General features: G+C 42.0%; 1 long non-coding RNA gene across 3 annotated transcripts in view; it reads right to left on the bottom strand.

The window, feature by feature from the left end:
• Positions 1-25,675, bottom strand: part of LOC133499751 (uncharacterized) — a 46,243-nt gene extending 20,568 nt beyond the window's left edge. The window contains exons 1-4 of one of the 3 annotated variants that reach the window (XR_009794727.1): positions 25,477-25,675; positions 25,318-25,388; positions 19,648-19,744; positions 13,209-13,536 (exon numbers count right to left, since the gene is read on the bottom strand). This is a non-coding gene — a long non-coding RNA (uncharacterized LOC133499751). Of the gene's footprint in view, positions 1-13,208; positions 13,537-19,647; positions 19,745-25,317; positions 25,389-25,476 lie in introns of those variants that run through there. The other 2 variants (XR_009794726.1, XR_009794725.1) reach the window with 2 other exon arrangements.
• Between the last annotated feature and the right edge of the window lie 200 nt (positions 25,676-25,875).

Genomic DNA, 25,875 nt, shown 5'->3' with positions numbered 1-25,875 from the left:
TTTATTTTTATTTTTGTACACACGGCTTGATATGCCAAAACTGCCCTCATGTGAAATGGTCTGAACGACTGAAAAGACCAAAACAAGCGATGTATTAATGCTTGCCATTCAGGTTGTCAACGCCGATGAATCACTGACCTGTTTGTGTGCCAATACACACACAAACAATAACAACATGAAGAATATATTTTATATAGTCTCTTGGCAGCAAAACAGGATGAAAAGATGTTACTGTATTGATTCCATTTAGTACAACGTACTTGTGGTTAGCATCTTATCCTTGGAGCTCTAAAGTTCAGGTTGAATGCACTCCAGTTGTCCTTTGTGGACTCTGCAACTTCTTCCTGTGCTTGTGTAGTAATTTTTTAATTGAGTTTCACCAAAGACTCTCAATGATTTACTATTGTTTGTCTATGCATTGGGCATGTGGCGTCCAATTGGCTGCATTGTAACCAGTCTCAGGTGTACCTCACCTCTCTCTCAAAGCCTGTTGATACTGGTTCTAGCAAAGCTAATGACGCAAAGCGGGATACAAAATGGATTTTTGAGTGTGTATAGATTGATTTCCCTCAGCACGTTTTTGTTTTACTGTCCCCCCCCCCAAAAAAAAAAAACAACAAAAAAACTCATTATCCTACACATTCAAAATGTTGTAATTAATTCTTTGGATTTTTTTTTTTTTTGGGTGTACATGGAATCCATTCTACGCGCAATTCACTTTCTTACTCTGCAAAAAATCCTAGTGAATGGCAAAAGAAACAGGGAATTTAAACATCTACTTTTAAAACAAGATGTTCGTATGGAGCCACCAAAGATTACAATACAGTATCTGATGTGTAGGCTTTGTTCATGTTTACATACAGTACATTATGTTTGAATAAATAAATAATGTGCTAGTATTTAATGTCATGTCTGAAAGCAAGAAACAAAATTTGACCAAGTTTGGCATCATACAATCATGTAATCAAACCACAGACATGGTCGTTAGCGTAGCATACACAGGAAGTCAGCTATCCCATTTTTCGGGTTTGGAACACATGACCTTCCGCATGTAGTGGATGTCATTAATCAGAATCAGTCCGCTGAGGAGGGTTAGGTTACTTATGGCCAACCTTTACAAAGGTCGCCCTTTACTGCATTAAGAGTCATTTAAAGTAACAGGCAACAGACAAAGTGAACAGATGCTGCACAAAGATGCTCAAGAGTATAGAAGCCAGAGAAGAGAAATAATTTACAGTGAAGAAGCAACAAATCACAAGTACTAAGTAAGCAATGATGTATCCGATAAAAATGTGGATACGTTCTATCCAGTCATCCAGCGTGCTGCCAAGACAACAGCTTAATAGTTATTTTTGCAGCCAATAATTTACACAAGAATATAAAATGCCAACTTCACATTGAAGAAAGACTACTGGGGACAATGAGTGTCCACATCAATATACAGTTTGTTGAGCCTCTTAAGTGATCGTCACCGTTTGCGGTAACCACAGTAAAATATCTGAATGAGGGCTTCTTATAGTCCATCCATCCATTTTCTTTTGACGCTTATCCTCACGGGGGGTCACGGGGAGTGCTGGAGCCTATCCCAGCTGTCAACGGGCAGGAGGTGGGGTACACCCTGAACTGATTGCCAGGCAATCGCAGGGCACATCGAGACAATCAGCCGCACTCACAATCACACGTCGAGGCAATTTAGAGTGGCCAATTAATGTTGCATGCTTTTGGGATGTGGGAGGAAACCGGAGTGTCCGGAGGAAACCCAGTCTATCGTTAGAAAATTGCAGTTTCAGACACATCTCCAAAACCTAGATTAATTGGAGACTCTAAATTGCCCATCGATATGAATGTGAGTCCCTGACTGTTTTCTGTCTCTATGTGCCCTGCGACTGGTTAGCAACCAGTTCAGGGTGTACCCTGAGATAGGCTCCAGCACTCCTGTGACCCTTATGAGGATACGCAGCTCAGAAAATAGATGGATGGATAATGTACTTTTCCCCCCCTTTCATGCCGTTGAAATGATTATATAAGAAAAAAATGGTCTTGTTCATCGAAGCTATTAATGACAAATGTAATGAATCACAGGATGTGACCACGTCTGTAACTCAAGGAATCCCCCCTGGCCGCAGCGATCTGATGTGAGCCAACGCGTAAACAAATGAACCCCATGAATAAACACAACAGATGGGACAGATGACGACTAATCTCACCGGCGCGAGTTGAGAGGCGCTGCGCAGCACGAATAATCAAAAGCGGTGGAAGTGCAACGGTGGGCTGGAATGCAAAGTGTGTATGTGACACACAGTCGGCTCAATCATCTCCACCGCATCAAAGTGATTCAAATCATCTGCAGACTTTGATTATTTTCCAGAGATCCTTACTGTAAAGTTTGTTCTAAAGCAGCTGCTTTTTCCCGAGAGTTACGGTGTCAGGGGGCAATAATGTACAATACTGAGTGAAAGAGAGCTTTTACATAACATGAAGGTAATTAGTGACGGAATGATTGTCAGAAGTGTAAAAGAGGAAGGTTGGATGTGTTACATACAACGTACATAATTTCTCTGACAGGTGACGAGGCAACAGATTAATCTAAGGAGGACTTTTTACTTTTACTTCTTAAAATCACCGTTCCTTGGTCTTGAAAAAATACCACATTCTCCAATTATGTGGAAGAATTTGACAAGAAACCTAACCTAATAAAAAAATAAATCAGTTTTTCATTTTGTTAACAAAGTTACAATAGTTCAATTATTATTTAAGTAGTTTGGATTTGAAAATTGTGCTACCTGGAAGTTACAATGACTGGAAAAATAGTCTTATTTTATGTTCTATAAAAATAAAAAAAAGGATTTCATGTAATATTGAGTTTTTGTTGCGGTCACTTTTGGTGCATGAGACATTATCCATTATTATCCAAGATGCTTATCCTCACAGGGGTTGCAGGAAACCTGGGGCTTAATCCCACCTAGCTTCGGGCAAGAGGCAGACTATACCCTGAACTGGTCGCCAGTCAGTCGCAGGGCAGATATCTACATCATCACTGAGCAGGAATCGATCCGCACCAAAGGCAGGCGTGTGTACCACTACATCATCAGTGACTGTATGAGACATCTTACATCTTACATTTAATTGAAGTGGAATCAAATTACGAATACCAATTGCACATAAATTCAAGAGGGACCATATTAAACAACCTTTCAAGAAAAACATCAAATCTGGAAAATTATGTATTTTGAATTGAAGTGCTTTACTCTGTGCTTTACAGCACAGAGAAAGCTGATGGTTTGCAGTGCGGCTGCATCTGATCGCTTTAAGCGGCATAAAAAAACTGCATGTTAAGTTGTGATGTCTAAAAACGTTGTTTGAAGACACAAGGATCTATACTTATTCCAGACGTTGGCAATTTGTTTTGATTTCAGAGTGTAAATAATCAGATTTGGCGTGTAAAGGTATACGCTACATGATGAGGTAAGTATCCATTTTAAATGAGCTAGCCGTGTTAAATGTTTACAGAATTCTTACATGGTACACATAAAAATAAATGAAAAACTCGTCTCACACTGCGCCCCCCACCCCGCACCCCCCCAACACCTAAGCCTATTTTCCTGTGCCAATGAGTTGCGTCCATGTATTATGGATCATTAGAACACTTTCATCTCCCCTCTTTGCGATGCATGCTGTTTTCCCTTTGAAAGCAATCGACATGGCTCAGCACGAATTAGCCACGAGCGGATAAAAGAACAACGCGTCTGTGTGCGTGCGCGTGTGCGTTTGCGTGCGTGTGGCACAGAAGACAGTCTTGAGGAAACATGAAGGAAAGAAGCAGGGAAACTGTGAGTCAATCAATTTCAATTCAAAACAGCCTCAAAGACATCCGTGCATAACATACATTTGTTTGAATGTAATAAAGCTAGAAGTGCACGCGAGGCTGCAGTTGGATGATCGATTCTGCGGTCGCTTGTTTTGGAAAGAGCAGAAGTGAAGGGCGGAGCTGTCAACCGATCACGGCCTGGTGATGTGTTGACTCCAATGGTGGGGGGAAGATGCCGGTCCAACCTGCCAGGCCCATATGTATTATAAGGGTCTGCAGGGAATGTCTGCCAGAGTCTCCTGTCAGAAAGAATTCTGACAAAACCCCCACCTCTGGCTGAACTTCTACCGGGTCCTGGGGGAGACGGCGGACATTGAGCTCGAGCGGACCTTGTTCCACACATTCCATTTTTGAGGCGGCCCGTAAGGTGTTTGGTGCGTAATGTGTCAAAACACCGGAACCTGCTGCTGGGCACCAGCCGAGAGGGATGGCGTCAAGCCGTAGATGGACCTGATGGGTGCTGACAGGCCAAGCGGAATGTAGCTTTGGTCGTTGCTGAGGAAAAAACACGTCCGGGCATCGGAGGAATTCAGTGAGACCGAGAAAGACTACTAGATGGCTTTGAGGAAATTCTTGTCCACTGTGCGATGTCCCAGGAGGTTGACAGCAAGCTTGTGGACCCAACTTTCACACCTGCACATCCGCTTCATATCCTAACACGGAAAAGCCCGGCAACAGGGCAAAATGGCCACTAAGCAGAACAGAAAAATGTGTGCGATCATATCATGGTCCACACTGGTCCGGAGCGTTGCAGCACATTGATCCTTCTCTCATTTATCGTGTCCATCTCTTGAGGCTGAGAGATGATTTGGAGTGGCTCAGCGCTTCGGCCATTAGTGTGGGCTCATGGAGTGCTGCCGTGGTGAAAAATCACTCTGCAATTTCATGGCCACCTGTTGTTCTAAGAAAAATCACCATATCCCACCACTGAACATCTCGGCACTTGCGGACTTGGGAATTAAAGTTCAAAGTGGCGGCGGAGAAGGACACGAACAGGGTGTGGTTATCGAAACTCAAAGTCGATAACTCACAAGATTCACGTAGCAGGGAGGAACGAGAGGCAGCTGACTGGCTGATGGGACCGAGACAAACTAATCACAATTCGACGGAAAGTACAAAGGACAAAGGAAACATTTCACCTTGAAGACTTCTTTTAAACAGCCACCCTCATTTGTCCCTATTTCAATAATCTTTTATGGTATCATTTCGAGTCTGGAAGGCTATTCCCACTTGTCTGATTATAAGTAGATGTTACCATTCAATTCTTTTTGTCAAAATGCTTTTTTCAAAATACAATTTACAGTCGCGCTTGAGTGACCGGCTACATCAATTTGAACAATTAAATCTTTCAAAAACCTTGGAAAAAGTCAATAACGAGATGATGTACGAGAATTTTGGGAAAGACCCTTGTCAGGAATGATCATAAAAGGCCAGGATGTTGACATCTGAAGAAAAAAAATATTTTTCATTCGCACAGAAGAATTGTTTTGAGACCGGAACCATTTGGAAGTCAACCAGCGCGACAGCATTGCTTGGGTTTGGACTTGTAGGTTCCACTTAGATTATTTGAGCCGAATGCAAAAACAATGAATGGAAAATACACATGATATAACATAGATAAAATGTATATGTGTGCATAACACAAACAGCACAATCGTAATATATTTAAAAGAATCACATTAATCATTCCATCATGCTTATTTTATTTTCTGTTATTGTCGGCCTGTCCAGGTCATTAAAACACAGCATATGATCCATCCATCCATCCATTAATTTTCTTTGCTGCTTATCCTCACGAGGGTCACGGGGAGTGCTGGAGCCTATCACAGCTGTGAATGGGCAGGAGGTAGGGTACATCGAGACAAACATCCACAGTCACAATCACACCTATGGCCAATTTAAAGTATCCAATCAATGTTGCATGTTTTTGGGATATGGGAGGAAACCGGAATGCCCAGGAAAAAAAAAAACCACGCACGCACGGGGAGAATATGCAAACTCCTCACAAGCGGGGCCAGGATTGAAACTGGGACCTCAGAACTGTGAGGCCACAACGCTTTACGAGCTGGTCCACCGTGCCGCCCATACGTTACATTATTGCAAAATATAATTTGACAGTTTCGGATGAATGGATCAAATTTGACAATTACATGTCCAATCCAGTTACTGTTCTGAGACCAAGATGAGCGCTTGTTGTGCAAACAACCAAGACCATTTAGCCCAGAGTGAAGAAAAGGTGAGAGGCGGCGAGAGACCGGGGGTCAGCAAGATTAACTTATTTGAACCGCCTCCAAACAGGATATGAATAATTGCTTGTTCTATTTGCGGCAATGTGAATCACAGAGCGCCTCCTCCCTGTTCCTACACACCGTCGTGCGGAACGTGAGGAGTCAACTTCGAGCTGTAATGATGCTCTGGATGAGAGAGAGAGAGAGAGAGAGAGAGAGAGAGAGAGAGAGAGAGAGAGAGAGCCCAGTGTGGCATGTCTTCATTGATTCCTCCTTCTTTCTTGTTTGTGTAGGATTTGCACTCTGGTTGCTGTACAGAAAGGGCATGGGGGGGGGTGGTGCTTAATGTATCCGCTTCACGTTTTTGGACTAGATGAGGAAATAGAACCCACACGATTATTTTGCTCAGTGGAGGGCAGCAGCCCAAATGGGGGTAAAAAATATGCAATGCCAGTCCTGAACATCAGGGGGCAGTAGTAATCTTCACCGCCTTTGTACAGTTTGATTTATCTTTTTATATTTGTGTGTGTGTGTGTGAAAGAGAGAGAGAGAGAGAGAGAGAGAGAGAGAGAGAGAGAGAGAGAGAGAGAGAGCTTCACAGCTGCGTCTTCCTCTCCACAAACAGTCCTAAAAAGCGTTTCTTTTATAAAGACTATATGAAAATTCATTGTGCTTTCAAACTGACCTATTTTGGCTTGGCTCGGTTCACTCTGTTATATTTTCCTCCTGTATTTTCTGTTATCTTAATCAGGATTTTGTGAAAGCGGGATAAATAAATATTGGCATAAGTTTCAAGGGCAGCTTTAAACACAAGGAAAGCACCAGCACAGGTTTTGATGGCTAAAAAAAGAAGTCGTAATACCCTTTATGGCTCTCATTCCCCATGAAGAAAATGTGGCAGGTGCACAGCAACACATTCAGGGTGCCAAACATTGCACTTGTTTATTTTTTTTACTAGAGGAGACAAACTCATTTCTATTTCGTTTGGTGACCACATTGTAAGTTAAACCATTCTCAAATCGTCTTTCCCTAATAAAATGAACGAATATGTATGAATCAGTTCCAGCCTAGCAAAAACACTATTTTTAATATTAAAAACTAATGATAAAAGTGAGACTTTATATCATAGGTATAAAAAACAGTGATGGCATAACTGAATGGCTTGTGCAGCCACTTCAGGTATGTGCACATTTGTCATCTTGGTACAGTACTGGAATTATATATGGATATCTGTTACCTGTTCTTTGCATAGGATAAAGAAGCTGTGCCTATGAGGATTTGTGTAATGTCTGTCTACATGCGTTGCTCCACTGTTTGCATACAAATATTTTTTGCCTAAAGGGTTATAACACTGTAACAGTGATGTTATTCGTTAGCCCTGCATTCTGTGTTGGTTTTCTGGGAGCTAAGCTATGTCGTAAACAGTTTTGAAATGATAAGACAAGGAAAACACTAGCAACCTTTGTTGTATTAATTAAAAATGGGTTTGGTAACAAAAATAATCTTTGCAATATTGCAACGCTATTAAAAGTGAAGCCAACTAATGGAGTTTAGCAAGAAACACGAAGTAAAGCCACAGGATCTGCTTTAACGGGCCACATAAATTGACGAGGCAAGCCGGATCTGGCCCCTGGCCTTGAGTTTGATGCCACAAAGCTGGTCTCACCGCCGCCAGATTGTGTACCCGCACAGTCGTAAACAGAGTAATCCCCGCCCCCATGTTTGAGGGATTACTATCAGATTTATTCATAGCCGGAAGAGTGCCGCTGTGCATGTAATAGGACACTTATAGGCTGACATCTCGCCGTCATGACTGGACCTAACGCAGCCATCATCTGCGGGCTGCAGATTGATTTGGTCCGGGTAGGAAGAGAAACAATCACATCAAAGAGAAAGTGAGAGAATAAGTCGAAGGAGTGAGGGGACTCCTGCCGTTCGTCGTGATGGGTTCAAGTCTCATTGAAAGAGACCCAACGTGTGACACATGCGAGGGAAACCTCCCTTCCATTTATCCTCATTGTGACACGACACAACAGTCTCATCAATGTAACCAGCTCACTTTTCATTTTTGGGCATGTGCATTTACATAAGTGTGGATATGCAATAACAATGACTATTTAATACATGTTAAAGTGGATTTTGATTTCTCAGCTAAGATTCAAACCTTGAACCTCTTTACTGTGAGGCAGACGTACAAACGATTACACCGTTAGTGCCATGATGTTGAGGGCCTGTATTTTACTAGAAACTTTGCATTCATCAATTTTTTTCCTGATGAAAATGAAACTGGCAGTCATTTTCAGTTTCATCATTCCTTTTTTGAGCAATTGGTAAATTTCTAATTGTACTGGGAGTGCTCGTTTTACATCGGCAAAATCAATATAGCAACACATGTTGGTGTAACATCAGAACTGCCGACTGAATTCACAGTTGACATTATATTTACATGTACAGTGCCTTGTGAAAGTATTCGGCCCCTTGAACTTTTCGACCTTTCGCCACATTTCAGGCTTCAAACATAAGGATATCATTTTTTTTTTGGGTCAAGAATCAACAACAAGTGGGACACAACCGTGAAGTGGAATGAAATTTATTGGATATTTTAAACTTTTTTAACAAATAAAAACCCGAAAAGTGGGGTGTGCAATATTATTCGGCCCCTTTGCATTAATACTCTGTAGCGCCACCTTTTGCTGCAATTACAGCTGCAAGTCGCTTGGGGTATGTCACCATCAGTTTTGCACATGGAGAGACTGAAATTTTTTCCCATTCTTTCTTGCAAAACAGCTCGAGCTCAGTGAGGTTGGATGGAGAGCGTTTGTGAACAGCAGTCTTCAGCTCTGCCCACAGATTCTCGATTGGATTCAGGTCTGGACTTCGACTTGGCCATTCCAACACCTGGATACGTTTATTTGTGAACTATTCCAATGTAGATTTGGATCATTGTCCTGTTAGAAGATACATCTCTGTCCCAGTCTCAAGTCTTTTGCAGACTCCAACAGGTTTTTTTCCAGAATGGTCCTGTATTTGGCTCCATTCAGCTTCCCATCAATTTGAACCATCTTCCCTGTCCCTGCTGAATAAAAGCAGGCCTAAACCATGAGGCTGCCACCACCATGTTTGACAGTGGGGATGGTGTGTTCAGGGTGATGAGGGGTGTTGCTTTTTCGCCAAACATATCGTTTGCAATGTGGCCAAAAAGTTCGATTTTGGTTTCATCTGACCAGAGCACCTTCTTCCACACGTTTGGTGTGTCTCCCAGGTGACTTGTGGCAAACTTTAAACAAGACCTTTTATGGATATCTTTGAGAAATGACTTTCTTCCCGTCACTCTTCCATAAAGTCCAGATTTGTGCAGCGTACAACTGATTGTAGTCCTCTGAACAGACTCTCCCACCTCAGCTGTAGATCTCTGCAGTTCATCCAGAGTGATCATGGGCCTCTTGGCTGAATCTCTGATCAGTCTTCTCCTTGCTCGAGGTGAAAGTTTAGAGGGACGGCCGGGTTTTGGTAGATTTGCAGTGGTCTGATACTCCTTCCATTTCAATATAATTGCTTGCACAGTGCTCCTCAAGATGTTTAAAGGTTGGGAAATCTTTTGTATCCAAATCCGGCTTTAAACCTCTCCACAACAGTACCTCGGACCTGACTGGTGTGTTCCTTGGTCTTCATGATGCTCTCTGCACTTTAAACAGAACCCCGAGACTATCACAGAGCAGGCACATTTATATGGAGACTTGATTACACACAGATGGATTCTATTTATCATCATCAGTCAACATTGGATCATTCAGAGATCCTCACTGAACTTCTAGAGTGAGTTTGCTGCACTGAAAGTAAAGGGGCCGAATAATTTTGCACGCCCCACTTTTCAGGTTTTTGTTAAAAAAGTGTAAAAGATCCAATAAATTTCATTCCACTTCACGATTGTGTCCCACTTGTTGTTGATTCTTCCCCCAAAAAGATTGATTTTATTTCTTTATGTTTGAAGCCTGAAATGTGGTGAAAGGTTGAAAAGTTGAAGGAATACTTTCACAAGGCACTGTATTCCATATTTGTGTTCTGCGATGCATAGCCATAGTCCACTGTCCTGCTCTTACCTCTCACCTTGTTTTCGCCCCCTTTTTTTTCTGTTCTAAAAAAATGGCTCTGGCTAACAAGCATTGGGCTCTCGGGATGCATTAGTAAGGTCTTGGCTCCAAAAGTCCCTGAAACTGCCGCGACAGAAAAGGTTTCAGAGCAGCGCTATCTTGCTGATTACTCCTGTGATAACAGAATAAAGTGGCTAGGAGTGGGGGACCAAGAGGTGGAGTGTGCATCATCATAACAGCCTTTGAGGGGCCGCAAGTTTCGGCTCATGGGGGGTGCAGATTGTTCATTGCTGATTTCCCAGCTTTCTCGGACTGATAAGACACAGGCAGGTTGTGTGCTCGATGTTTGTGTTTATGTGCCTCCTTGGTGGCATTTGCTTCATTTGTTAGCTCTGCGCATGGTTACAGGCGAGGATTACCTGAGCGCTTATTATCACTCACGGTGAAGTTGATCATTATAGCCTCGCCTACGCCGCACACCGCCTCTCCCTCCGTGTCAATACGCAAACAGCTTGGAGGCACGCTGAGGGCTGATGTACCTGTAAGACGCGCAAACTGCATAAGCATAAATCTGGCTTGCAGAAACACTTTGCCTCAATTAGAAGCTAAACAAGATAATATGGGATATGAATTAACATTCGCATTTACCCTCTGAGAGTTTGCGTCTCATAAGTTGTTTGGAATTGTTTGGGCCAAGCGCAAGCTGCTTACAAGATGCTCCGGCGGTTCACAAATCTTGGAAAACAATTTCGCTTCTACACACCTCCCATTGTTCTCCGTCTGCTTGGTCCCATGCGGGCCTTGTAGCCCATTCAGCCCTCGATCTACTTGTTCGCACTGACTGCTTTGTCACTCAAGGGAAGCTGTACAGATGCCTTCCATTTGTGATGCTAATCCAGTACATTCTGGATTTACTCTGCATATTAATAAACTACCGTGTTATTGTTTTTACATGCCATTGTTAGAGCAGTGGTGAAGAAAATGAGCATGTATTGAAAAGTTTAGAGAGGCAAAAGGCAAAGGTATTTGGTGAGCAGAACTTGGATCAACTCTCAAATGGAAGCTGGCAGGTTCAATTCCATTGTCTGCCCACAGACCAGTCAAATTATCCTTAAACCAGATGTTGAGCTGCCATTTACTCCTTGTTTATGTGAATGAATTGTTAACTTTCTTCCCATTGCCGAACTCACATCTTTCAAATTCTATCCATTCCCTGTTTGCGGTGTTCCACAGGGCTCTTCACTTGAGCCTCTTTGGATTTGAGATATTTTAGATTACGAACAGCTCACAATGAATAAAGGTTTAAAACAAAGGTCATAAATTTCATTTCAAATCAATGAATGTATTTTAAATGACTGGAGCAACCGCAGAAATGGTCACATTTGAGATCTGCTGAAAATGAAAACTTCTTGCAAGATTCTACACCTTTTGATTAATAACGATTTTACCGTAGCAGCAGTTTTATCAGAACTGGGAAACATGTCTTTTTTTTTTTTTAATAATATCAAAGAACAGCAATGAAGTGTTTTCCTGATGGAAAGGATGTTTTCACTTCTCTCCTTCAGCAAAGACCTCGCCATCTTGTCAAGCTACTGCCCTGTGATTTATTCTACTACCTGATGATTTGATTGGACCCGAATGGATGTGACAGCCACCTGGCAGTTTTCTTCCTACCGAAAGTGTGTTAGCGTTCTAGCTTTGGATTTGTTCTGTACGGATAAATGACTTATGTGGCTTTTCAAAATAAAGTCAATGCAACTTTATATACTGTACGTATGAAACCCTAGAGCGATCGTTTTGAAAACTTTTCCACCAAGTGCCACTTAAAAAGAATTCTTAGCTCTCCATGTGCCATCGTCATGACTAACAATAAAATACACTTGCATTCAAGTGTTCATCAAAAACGAAGCAGAGGATTTTCTTCCCAAAAGATATATGTAATATTAATGCAAGCCAATGAAACAGTCTTGTGGCATTTTTAATTCATTTATTTGTCTCTCACAGGTCGCTGGCAGACTGTGTACGAGTAAAAAGAATGAGTGTAAACGAAGGGATTGATTGGTTCCTTATGATTATAGGAACAAAATAAGCCAATTTAATTATTTCTTGACTATCCCAATTTACTGAAATGAAGGCAGTATGGCCTATTCCAAAGTATTTAAAGTTGACTCAGAATCATGAGTTTTCAAGAATGAATGGATGGACCAGTATGTTTCTATTTTTCCGAGAGCCAGAGACAGCAGCTTCAATTGAAAGCGTGAACGTTAGCAGCCGTTCGAAATGAAACACGAATCCTTCGACCAACCACGAGACCCAGTGGCTATAATTCTTAGCTAGAACAGGACAGTCTACATAACTCCACGAAACAAAGTGAACGAATGTTCCCTCCCGTGTGTAGTTCTTGTTCTGAATCATACACAAATCTGCACGACACATTAAACACATCATAGCAATTGATGAAAGTGTTTATGTTAAAACATTGACTATTTTTTTGCCTAGTTTAAAATCAAGTGTGAGGTGACAAAATCTGATTTAGTCTAATGACAACTTCCCCACCAAAGTACCAAATGTAATTTTTGCAAGTCTGTTTCTTTTTGTAAGAGTCTGACTTTTTTCCCCGTGTAAAATATGCTCTGCATTTGCTTGAGAACACATATCTCACGATTTGCAGTTTCTCCATCAATTTAGCTATTTTTTGCTTTTTCTCTGGCTGGCCACCGGTTGAACCTTTCACCCTCCTTATGTTGCACTCCAACACGTTAAATGGATGAACTTCAATCATTCATTCACACACGCCAGGGATAATTTATTGGAGGTCATTCTTCCTTTCTTTCAGTCAAAGAAAATTGATAAAAAGCCTTTAAATGCATTTTAGCTCATGCCGTGGAACCCATAAGAACGGTAGAAAGCCACAATAGCTCTTATCGGTGCTCATTTAACAACCATGAATCAAGACAATTTACGGCAAAATGTCTTTGAAGGCTTTTCTTATTTGTTTTCACAGCGCGACGAGGAAACAAAGACACGTCTGCTGCGATGCTGAGATGCAGGGCGCGATGAGGTGCGGGCGAAGCGAGTGAGACAATTTCAAAATGTAAACAGAGGCATTCACGAGCCGCCATGTGCATCTGTCAATGTCTGCAGATCCTCCTAGGCGGCTTCTTCCGGCACACGCGGCTACCAAATATTGGAAGCATGCTCACACATAAATTCATCTTCTTCGCCATCCCATCATCACCTGTGAATCCACGTTCCCCGCCTCAGAGGATGATTGTGGGGGTGAGCTGATGGAAAAGGGCTGAAAAAGTTGAATCACAACCTGGACTCACCAGCCTTGACCTTCAAACACCTTGAGGGGATGACAGGGCGTTTTATGCAAGCACGTACTTATGTACACCTCAACAATTTCAGATGAGATAGACTGACGCACTTCACATATCATGGCCGCAATTTATTCATTGGCACGAGGCAAAATGCCATTTATTAGTTGACAGTAATAACCGCCGACAAATGATTCTTTATTTGATTATTTAAACGGTGGAGCATCTGGTTGGCCTCACAGTTCTGAGGACTGTGGTTCAAATCCCAGCCCCGCCTGTGTGGAGTTTGTATGTTTTCCCTGTGCCTGTGTGGGTTTTCTCCAGGAAATCTGGTTTCCTCCCACATCCCCAAAACATGCATTAATTGGGGGCTCTAAATTGCCCCAAGGTGTGATTGTGAGTGCGACTGTTGTCTGTCTCCACGTGCCCTGCGATTGGCTGCCAACCAGTCCAGGGTCTACCCCAGCCTCTTGCCCCAAGATAGCTGGGATGGGTTCCAGCACTCCCGCAATCCTTGTGAGAATAAGTGGCTCAGATAATGGATAGATGGATTATTATTTACAGTTATTCTGCTCAGCCAAAACAAGGAGCTCCATTACTTTAATAGAGCAACCAGTGAGATACAAACCCGTCACTTTGACTGATAACAAACTGTGTTGTTTCGCTGAACAGGTGCCGTATTGCACCATTTTGACACTAGCGTTGGACAGCTAGCTTTTGAGCTTGTGGAAGATGGTTGCCTCTGTTGTATTCTTGCATGTTATTTTAATTAACAGCTCCCGTCTTGCCATCGTTACGCTTGTCCACAAGATATCTAAAACGTGCCGTTTTAATATTAACTGGCCTATATTTGTACTGTAATCGTGTGTCGGGCTCTTTGCTTTTTATCCTTACACAAGAAGGATTAAAATGCAATAGCTTGACATCCTGCAAGCGCTAACAACCCAGTTAATAGGAATAAGGTTTATTTTTTGTGCTTTGCCTGATCGCGGCCAACTACCGAACCTTACAGTCAAGGCCTTATACTATTTCTACTTTTGGCACCAAATCGAAGTTTTTATTTATTTATTTAAATGATTGACTGGTTGTTCTAAGTAACTAACTAGTCCATGCTACAAGTTGGCCAGTATCCACACCAGTGACGAAACATCTGGGATTTTCAGCTTCAAGCTGAATATGAATCTGGAAAATGCTGGCAGCGTGGAAAAGAACTGATTTAATTTTGGACATAAGGAACTGTAAGTCACATTTCTCTGGTATTTTTTTGAATGCTAAAGCTGATAAGGTTCTTTATGGAACCCATACAGATAGTCACTGTCCGTTGATAAAGTGTATCTCAAATGGAATGACTCATCTAATCAAATTGCTTGGTTGTAACTAACAATAAAATGCAATATTATCGCTACAGGGGAAAAAAAAAAAATTCTGCAGTCTTGACCAACTGTTTAATGTTTCAGCACTTTTTGCATACCTTGCTATTCTCTAACAAGGAGCTGAATGGCAAAATTCACAACAGATGTTTGCTCCACAAATCGACTACGTACTGATGTGTTGAGTGTTGTCATCCATACATCCATTTTCTCAACTTCTTTTCCTCACAAGGGTCAGGAGGCGGGGTACACCCTGAACGGTTTGCCAGCCAATCGCAGGGCACGTAGAGAAACAGCCGCACTCGCGATCACACCTCGGGGCAAATCATGAAAATAATTCTGGTAATTACTCGTGCTTAACCAGTGAATGCGTACACCGAATGTTGTAAAATGAAACAATATGAAACATTCTGTCATCTTCACTTGTCTTTAGGAGTTGGTGTTCTTACTCAATTGTCACATTGTCAGAATAAGTTCAATAGCAGCCAAAATTGTCATTATCTGGGTTCACTGGCTTCTCCTACATCTGAACGATTCGTGCAAGTCCTCATCCTAATTTTTTAATCCACTATGGAATCTAATTCTCTTCATCAGTGCATTGTCAGTAGAATTGCTGTTTAATATACTTCACAATTATTCATTTCATACGGCCCTGTTTGGGTTTAAAATCATATGAAATGACTTTACACGAGACCAAGGGTTGAATTGCAGTCAGCACATCAAAAGGTCATCTGCTGTTTTGTTTTTCGGAGTAAAAGGAGGAGCGCTGGTGCTGTAGAACAGGATACATTCAGGAGAGGACAGGATTAACATCCTCCTGGATGTGTTTGTCAGCATCACCGTGTGCGTGTTTTCCAATCGTAGATCCGTATGCCCTCTAGATGCAACTATGAAAGGTGTGACATTTAAGGTTTACACACTATCAGTGCGATTAAGAGTGTTGAAGTGAGAAGAGGAGGAGTATGGAAAAAGGTGTACACTGTATGAGCATGGGGGCTGAAGGTTGGGCTGGGGTGCGGGGGTGTGGGGGTGTCAGGGATTTCCACGGTGCCACAAAGCACCAATGCAGACATGAGTGGGCGATCTCAATCTCTGCAAGGGCAGGTTCATGCAGCAGCCGGGCGAGAGTCGAGGGATTCATCTCTACCTCGCTCTGTGTGGAGAATTACGCTGCTTACCATCTCATTATCAGCCTTTGGCCAAGCTGGGAACATTTGTATGTATCAAGCAGGACTGGCAGCATATCACGCCGCACAGTGTGGCCGAGTTCAGCTCAGTGAAAGCAGACTGTTTTGTATTCACGAAACAACAACCAAGCAAACGCCGGAAAGTGTTTTCATTTAAAAAAAAAAAAAAAAAAAAAAAAAATCACTTACAGTCAACATAATTGTCAAAACTAGAACGAGAATGTCTGAAAACAGTATTTGCGGGTTTGGATATCTCTCATAAGTGTGTGCCAGATTTTCTACCTGTGTCCCATCCTATTTGCTACTTGTTTATATCCCTTCTTCACGTCGTGTAGCACTGCCTTCACTGTTCAAATATTAATCGACTCCTAGTAGTCATATTACTTTTTTTTTTTTGCTAAAGCTGGCTTTCATTTTCTCGTTTTGCTCTTTTGTCTCCCTGTCCTCTCCCAAATTGAGTTTTATCCGACTCCATCATCAATGACTATCCATCGCAACACAAACCACTGCGGACAATGTATATCAAACCCAATATTTGCACAGAAAAATTGCTAAAAAGGCATACAGAGTATGTATTTTACATGACCAAGCTTCCAACCACGTAAAGTAATAAGTCGTGATAACTTTGACGGACCGCCATGGAAACTGTCAAAAAGAAATGATTAAAATCATAACTCAGTATTATGCAGAATATCAAGGTTTAATACATCAATGTAGAGTACTAAAGTTGACATATGAACTAGTCGACTAATAACACAGAGCTCCCAATGTCATCAAAGCAAGGTATAAACGTTTGTACAGTGATACGGAGATAAGTATTCTATAAATCATTTTATCACAATGATTGATAAACCCTGCAGTGGATAGAATTATTTCAGTTAACTTAGGGAGTACTTTTACCACCTGTAACAGACTTGTATACAACCCTGAACTCTGAAATACAAGCAAAAAAAAAAAAAAAAAAACTGTAAAAACGTTAAAAAAATTAACTAAAAATTGATTTATCTGCTTTGTTTTTAACAAATTTCCAGTGCTGGTTGATCTGTCTACAATACTCCATTTTTCAACCAATACTAAGACAGGATGGGATTGGTAAAAAAATAAAAACAAAGTAGGCAGTGATAGATACAAAGATGTATGTGGTTAAGTTCACACTGTACAACACTGCTTTTTTTTTTTCTTTGTTGAATTCCCTGTTGAGTTACACGCCGTCCTGCTGTATTTTTACAGAGCTCATGCAGCTATTCGCATCCCACCTACATGCTGGCTTTGAAAATACTAACCAATCAAGTTTTTTTTTTTCCAGAACCATTCAGTGTCAAAGTATTGATGTTACTGACAACACACCAAATGCTATTTCATCCGTTGTCTTTTTCCCCTTGAATTAATCACCTTAGCAATCAGCCAAGCGTGATCAAAAGACCAAAACGAGTTGCGACCCTTCAGCCACTTTCAAGCCCAAAGAGTGCACGGAAAAGTGCAGGTGCAGCACGTTATATTGCTAACTGCGAGCCAGCCAGGGGTCAAGTTTCATCATTAACTCCACCCATCCATTTTCTGAGGTGCTTATCCTCACAAGGGTCGCAGAAGTGCTAGAACCTATCCCAGCTATCTTTAGCCAGGAGGGAGGGGTACACCCTGAACTGGTTGCTAGCCAATTTCAGGGCAAAGAAACAAAACAACAAGTCGGACCTTAGGGCAATTTAGAGTCTCCAATTAACATATGGATTATTTTGGATGTGGGAGGAAACCGGAGTGCCCGGGGAAACCCAACGCAGGCAGAGGGAGAACATGCAAATTTCTCACAGGCGGACCCCAGTCCTCAGAACTGTGAGGCAGGCCCTCTAACCAGTTGCACCACTATGCAGCCATCATTAATTGCATGGTCTCAAATAATTTCACAGTGCTCTGCATGTAGCACAATGGTGGTGCTACCAACCCCCCCCCCCCCAAGATGTTAAGACACCAATTACAGGGCAGGCGTGATGCACAGCAATGTGAAGGACGTCTATGAGCAGGAGGACGTGACATTTCAGACCTTGTGACATTCAGCATCCTTTATTGACCTTTGTCCATGAGGTTGATCAGCAAATTCACCACAGCACAGTTTGTTTTATCAGTCAGGAGAGTTATGTCCAAATGAAATGAAGTTTTTGTAGCTGTTAAAATGCTGCTAGCCGACGTAACCATGCATACTGTCGGACTGCTGTAAAATCACTTCTACTTAGTTGTCATTTTACAAGTACGAGTATTTCCACTAGTCGCACCTATAAATAAGATGAATTCTGTGAATATTTGGGAATTCAGAGGTTCTGACAAATGCTGCAAAATTTCCAATATGTTTGAACAGTAAAGCTAATGTAATTAAAACGATGTGAATGATGCAACTGTTTAGTATTTCACCACTACCGAACTTGCCAATCCCGCAACTAAAAATCTTATGTTGATTCAGCCATTTTGCGGCATACAAGGCATACAAGTGATCAATCATGCATTCATTTCACTGTCCTTTAACATACCAAATAAATCTATCATTTGTGTGATCGCACCACAGAGAGCTGTGCCAAATCCTGTCTTTATATGCCCTAAAATGTCATGGCACATTATCTGGCAGCTAACATCTTTGATTTAGCCTCATCACATCTCCGTCAATACTGGCAGGTGGTGCCATTATTGTCCGTAAAGAGCGTTCTCTTAACATGCTTGGCACGAAACCTGACGTTTTGCTCACATGGAGCCAAGCAAGCTGATCTTTAGTTTTGCAGTAAGAAGACATCAAGCCTCATCTGTCTATACATTGTCATTATATGCGTGATTATCAAGAGAATGAAAGCTCAGGGAATGTGTGGACACATTCTGTGGACGGTTTGCCAAAGATGGACAATGAAAGGCCATCTGTCACGAGCATCGGTGTTTTGTTGGGGAGAGTAAATTCCACAGATTTCCTGCCAGATCCATGTAGGGAGGACTTGATAGCTACAAGGGGTGAGCGTAATGTAGTTGCTCAAAGACAGATGTGGCTCAAGTAATCACATTCTGTATTGAACTAAGTAGAAGTACAGAGATTTGTGAAAAATGAAATCTGGTCAGGACAGAAGTGTTGCTTCAACTACTTTACATAAACAACCTGCATAGCCAATTTAGGCCTTCATTTCGAGATACATTATCGATGTTTGTAGATAATTGCAGAAAATGTGAAAAGACAGCACTATGCAGTACTAACTTGTAGAGATATAGCACCAAATTGTTTTTCACTATTTCAGCGTTGCCAGTTTTTGCAGGTGGCTTAAAAGGGTGTCAGATATATTCCAGGTACCAGCTGCTTTTAGAGGATATAGTATCACGGCTCTAAAATGTAGGGATGTGTAGGCATAAGAAAAAAAAACATCAATTTTCAGCAGGGTGTGGTTTCTCACTCAGTGGACACACTCAAAGCATTTGAAAGTGAAAACAACAAATTCCTTTTCCAATATTTTGAACCCTTCATATGCTTGAAGTTTTTAAGCATTCAAATTTGGCAGGGTTGTTAACTACCCTCTGTGGTTTATAAAATTTAGAAGAGAAATTTCTTCTCACTGCTTACCCTGTTCCCGACCACTGCTGGGCCATGACAGAGCATTGCCTTCGTTGCTGTAATGACTACTCGCGGAGCCAGGCCATGGCAACTTGTTGAGTCGAGTCTGAAACATAGCGAATACGCTACACATGAGCCCTCACAGACTGCGTCTGTATTTTCACGTTTAGTCAGCATTTTATCAATAAAGTATGCGCTGCTTATCAGAAGCTAATGCTAATCTGCGCCTCCAACAAAACTCAAGGCATATCTGCTTTCCATTTGGCTTCAACACGATTGCTTTCTTGACAGTGTAGTCCGGCCATTGTTTGAAAGAGGCGGAGGAGGAGGGGTGACAAACGTTGGGTGGGGGGAGAACTGTGTCTATAAAAGTGGCAAAAATAAAGAACGGGCAGATTTTCAGAAATAAGAAGATGACTGTAGAGCCCCTAAGTGGACTTCCAAGAAATTGTTAGAATCAAACACAGAAAATGTAAATTTTCTATTATATGTCCCCCATAAAACATTACCTGTCGAGTTAAAAAAAAAAAAAAGTTTGATTATGGTGGCTATAAGACCCTGTAAAGCTCAATCTGCGATTTGTTTATAATTACATTAAAGAGTACAAAGTCCGAGAAAAATGTATAGATGTAGTACTCAGTGGTGGAGACAGAGCATGACACATTTTTTCAGCATTTCGGTTTTTCTGTTTTTTGCCCATGACTAAAATGGTGCCGTATTCCTTTCATGACATAAAAACCTGATGGATTCTTTGAACTTGATTCTTGACCAACTGAATTAGTGAAATGGTAGCTGTGGCTTGTCGTCCACCAAATCAAATCATAATGAATTAATATTTTCCTCAAAACGGTTTCCCGGTGCCACAACTGGCATACCATCAAAAAAAGGACATGATTCTCTCGCAGGTATTTACACAAGTTGGCGTACAGCGATGGACAGATTCACATACTCGTGAGCTCGTCTCTGCGGGTAACAAGCGGCGTGTGATGATGAATGACATTAATATTACTGTGTTCTTCCAGATTGCTCCCAGTAGCACCTTAACAGACAGAGGTTAGAGTAATTTAACCTCTTCTGGTTCTTCACTCTCCCACACTTTGGACCAGCTCCAGCACCAGTTAAAATGATTACACTGAGAACATTTCATAAATCATACTTTGTCAATACAGATATTGCACCCCCACCCTCACTTCACACCCCCCCTCTGTCAGCTCGGCAATTTACATTGATTGACAAAGCCAAGTACAATGCACAATAGGTACAATGGGCCTGTTTAGCCTCACAATTGTACGTTCCGGAGCCAATTATGATGCTCGGTATTTTTTTAACACTCTCTGCTGCTGGTGTGATTTGCATACATAAATGTCCGTCTTTTCCCTGTAAATCCTCGCAGTGAAACGTGCGAGTCATGTTGGATTGCCTCCCGTGTTCAGGCATCTCTTCATCCTTGCATGCGCATCGGCCACCATTGTCGCAGCACACCCCCTCCCTCTTTAGGATTCTGGGAGACCCAACGAGAGGCTTGATTCCTCATTGAGCCAATTAAGCGCACGGGTAACTGCTGTGCTGGCCTGAGCATGTGTTTACGATCTCATTATAAAATACTCTTCCCTACCCTGATAGGGAACCAGCCTGTCATTTTTCAGCGTCACGAATATTTCCCAGCTTTTTAACCCTGCCAGCAGTGGGAGGATAAAAACTGAAATTTGTGGTACCGATAATTCGGAGGTGTAACTGGCAATATGGCCAGGAGGCGAGGCGGGGAGTTAGGGGTGCAACATGGTGGGAGATGCTTGTTGACTATACATTGCTCATTAAGACTGATTTAAGGTCTGCAAGGCTGCTTTCTTCCACCTCAAGATGAAAAGTTAGTGGCAAACGGAGATGGATGGACCCGTGAAAAAAGCCACAAGCCATTCCAGTGTAATCTTTCTTTCTTTGTCGTCTGTAAATAAAGCTGAAAGCTATAAACACTGCAAAAGAGGTACTATGACAGCAATTACAGGGATATGTCGCTATCACGCCAGTTAGTTTTCTTTGTACGACGATTAAAACGGGTAGTGGGTGATAGTCTAGTTGCTAAGCAACTATTTATAGAAGTTATTGATACTGGCCAAGATATTGTATGGGTTGCGGTTTCTGCAAGCATCGAGCACGGCTCACAGTGGGCTTCAGCAGTTGACGATTAGCACTGACATGCTGTCATCAAATTAATATTCATGCAAAGGTAAGATTGTGGCAGCAAAAGGCAAAAAGGCTAATTTCTCAAAATGCTGAATGGTTCATGGCTGGTGGTTCAATGCGTGGAGAGATGCGCATCATAGTCAGCGTGAACACAATGAGTATATATCAGTTAACATGAGGGATGCACCGATACAGATACGATCATCGGTACCGATACTGTACATCTTTATTGGTACTACGATCGCATTTAGCACTTAACCGACCTCACATTTGCTTTCCTGCATGACAGTCGCGTGTCGAGATACGTTAAGGGAAACATTAATACTGACACTGTGAGCGACTGCAAATGAGGCTCTGCAAACTAGATGATGAAGTCTGCTCCGGAGGCGAGATGCAGCAGCGTGTCGTGCATCAAGCACCGAGTTTCTCGAGCCCCGTCGCCCTCTGGGCAAGACCATTGCAAAAATATGTTCAAATGTCAGTAATGACAAGTTGCTATTCCAAAAAGTGCGAATATATTTGAGTGACACATATACTCTGTTCAAGTAAAATATAAATAACTGATTTACATCACAATTGCAAAATTTAAATCTGGGATGCAGATTGCGTTTCTGCAGCTACCTTATGTTAGTTACATTGATCAGCAATGGTGGCCATCTCTTTCATACACTGTATGCACATAAGAGATGACTCAGCTGTGCACGCTTTCCATGCCGAGTGGCAACTTACAAAGCCCGTTTTCACACGATAAGCAACCGGCTGATATCGGTGGAGCACGCGCATTGACAGTTACTGGATCCACACAGCCGGTGAAATTGGGCAGGAAAGGAAGTGCGATACAGATTTAAAAAAATATATACACAGGAATAATTTCAATAACAATGTGTACATTGTGTGCAAGCAGTAGAGTGTGAAAAAGCACTTCGTATGGTAACAAGCTGATTAGAGAACATGTAGGTCAATTATATAAAATGTCATGAATAATATTCATGAGAGAGCTATGAAGCATGAATATACCGCCACAAGACAAGATATCAATTTAAATATGAGTGCATGATTTATGCCCACGGTGTTTTGGTAAATAATGGATTTTCCATCAAACAATGAGACAGACAATCTTAAAATGTACTGTACTTCAGAAAATCTATATATTCAATCACCAACTAAAGTTTGTAGTCTTGGTGAACTGCAATGGATTTATTATACTGTACTTCTTCTTCTTTTCCTTTCGGCTTGTCCCATTAGGGGTCGCCAGAGCGTGTCATCTTTTTCCATCTCAGCCTATCTTGCGCATCTTCCTCTCTAACACCCACTGTCCTCTTGTCCTCCCTCACAACATCCATCAACCTTTTCTTTGGTCATCCTCTCGCTCGTTTGCCTGGCAGCTCCACCATCATCACCCTTCTACCAATATACTCACTCTCTTGCCTCTGGACATATCCAAACCATCGAAGTCTTCTCCACTCGAACCTTGTCTCCAAAACATCCAACTTTGGCTGTCCCTCTAATGAGCTCATTTCTAATCCTATCCAACCTGCTCACTCCAAGCGAGAACCTCAGCATCTTCATTTCTGCTACCTCCAGTTCTGCTTTCTGTTGTCTCCTCAATGCCACTGCTCTAATCCGAACATCATGGCTGGCCTCACCACTTTTTTTATAAACTTTGCCCTTCATCCTAGCAGAGACTCTTCTGTCACAAAATATCTTAAGATGAACGCTCATATTTGTTTGGCACAGTTTTACGCTGGATGCCCTTCCTGACGCAACCCTCTGCATTTATTTGGGCTTGGGACCTTGGGACGGAATGTACTACAGTAGAGATTGCACTGGTTCGTGCCCCCATAGGGCTGCGTTATTTATTATACTTGTACAGAAAGTCTAAAAATAATAATATTAATAATAATAAAAAAAATCACCCAAAATTACAGCCACAATAACAAACATGGTTAAATAACTACCTTTTCCTCATTCAAAGAGGAAAGATATGAAGGCTGTTGGTGTTAGAACAAAAGATGCAGACGATAGGCTTACATGAAAAGGATAACCCCTAAAGGGACAAGCCAAAAGGAAAAGAACAAGGTTTCACATTTTCTGATTTGGAAAGCTATGTGAAGAGACAATGTTATTCATTTTCACACTACAACACACTACACTACATTAGAATAGTGTTGAGTGAAGATTTTCACAGAAAAGAGAAATCTTTTTGGGGGAAGGGGGGTTCAAAATTACACCGTCCAGCATCCAGTCAAAATTCTTGCAATCATCCAATGCTTGATTTCACCTGGGGTTTTCTTCAATTTTGTGGTTTCATATATACAGTATATGTCTAAATCCTGACACTGAAGTGAAGTTCAAGTGGGGCGAAATATCCATCTCTATCCATCCATCCTGCATATATATATATATACAGTTAATATTTTTCTACATACCTCCGTCTGTTTCCAAAATGCACAATCTATCCATCCATCCATTTTCTTGGCCGCTTATCCTCACGAGGGTCGCGGGAGGGCTGGAGCCTATCACAGCTGTCAACGGGCAGGAGGCAGGGTACACCCTGAACTAGTTGCCAGCCAATCGCAGGGCACATAGAGCCAGACAACAGTCGCACTCACAATCACACCTAGGGGCAATTTAGAGTGTCCAATCAATGTTGCATGTTTTTGGGATGCAGGAGGACACGTGAGTGCCTAGAGAAAACCCACACAGGCTTGAGGAGAACATGCAAACTCCACATAAGTGGGGCTGGGATTGAACCCGGGACCTCAGAACTGTGAGGCCAACACTCTATAGATTATCTATCTATCTATCTATCTATCTATCTATCTATCTATCTATCTATCTCTATCTATCTATCATCTGAGCTTCTTATCCTCACAAAGGTCGTGGGACACATTTTCATCCCAAACTCAAAAAAAGGTTTCGATGCTGGTTGACATCAAAGAACAACACCCTCACCGGGCCGGCTCAGTCGACTGTGAAAAGGTGTTTACGTGGCTGTTTACATGCAGCCATTATTAACGACTCGTCCACACCAAGGCTTCACCCTAGTCCTACGTGTGTATGGATATAAATGGCTCTTTTTGTTTCTTCAGTACAACATAATAATTCCCACTACACTCCATGGCTATGAGAATTGCTTTGTGCTAGCCACAGTCCCGAGTTGAACTGCATACTAAAGAATGAATGTGCTCAATAGTTTTTTGGAAGGTACATGAAGCACTTGATCTTTTAGCTATTTTTGACATTCCAACTGTTTTTCAGCATCTTTTTCCAAGCCACATTCGTCATCCTCTCCCGGGATGCTGCTCGTCTGTTGTCAAAATTAGGTAGGCAAATCACCTTTCCTGGCTTCTGAATGACGCAGTTCCCAAAAGAATTGCTGGCAGAACAGCAGATAGGAGCTCGTGCGCTCTTAGCTTTGCGGCCAGCGGTACATGAGAAGAGCATTTGCACACATGGCTCGCAGTGCGGGAGCGCCGCATGGCGGGCTTGTACCTGTTGATCCAGGAGAAAAGTGTGACTTCCTCACCCGCTGAGATGTTTACCTTCCACTGCAGCCGCATACACTGGAAAGAAACAAACAAGAAGCACACCTTCAGTTGGGCAGCTAAAGTGAAGTTCGAGACAAACAGACATGAAACAGTACAGTGGTACCTTGACTTAGTGAGTTTTTTTTCACGTCTGTTTTGTTTTGTTTTGTTTTGCTTCATGTTACTGTGAAACTGTGAAGTATGAGCAAGATTCTGATACGCCACCACTTGAGTGCACTATACAAAAAAGGCTGATTAAAGTACTGTAATGCCCACACACGTGGGCAGGTAGAGCCACAGTCGTAAATGCACTTTTAGTTCACCGCTCACAGCTGTTTCACATTGGGAATGTAATCAGACAGGCATTTAAGTTGGAGTTTTTGCCACTGGCATTGGCCAGTTCGTTGCCCCAAGTTAGTGAGTTGTATTCACTGACAGTAGGAATCTCCACCACTGTGAATAGTGTAGTGTTGAGCTATCCTCGTCACAGCATTTCTGAGCCACCACAGTTTAGTCCTGTCTT

Source organism: Syngnathoides biaculeatus, chromosome 4, assembly GCF_019802595.1.
Source record: "Syngnathoides biaculeatus isolate LvHL_M chromosome 4, ASM1980259v1, whole genome shotgun sequence".
NCBI lineage: Eukaryota > Metazoa > Chordata > Actinopteri > Syngnathiformes > Syngnathidae > Syngnathoides > Syngnathoides biaculeatus.
The sequence above is the reverse complement of the archived record's forward strand: the minus strand, read 5'-3'. Positions and strand labels throughout refer to the sequence as shown.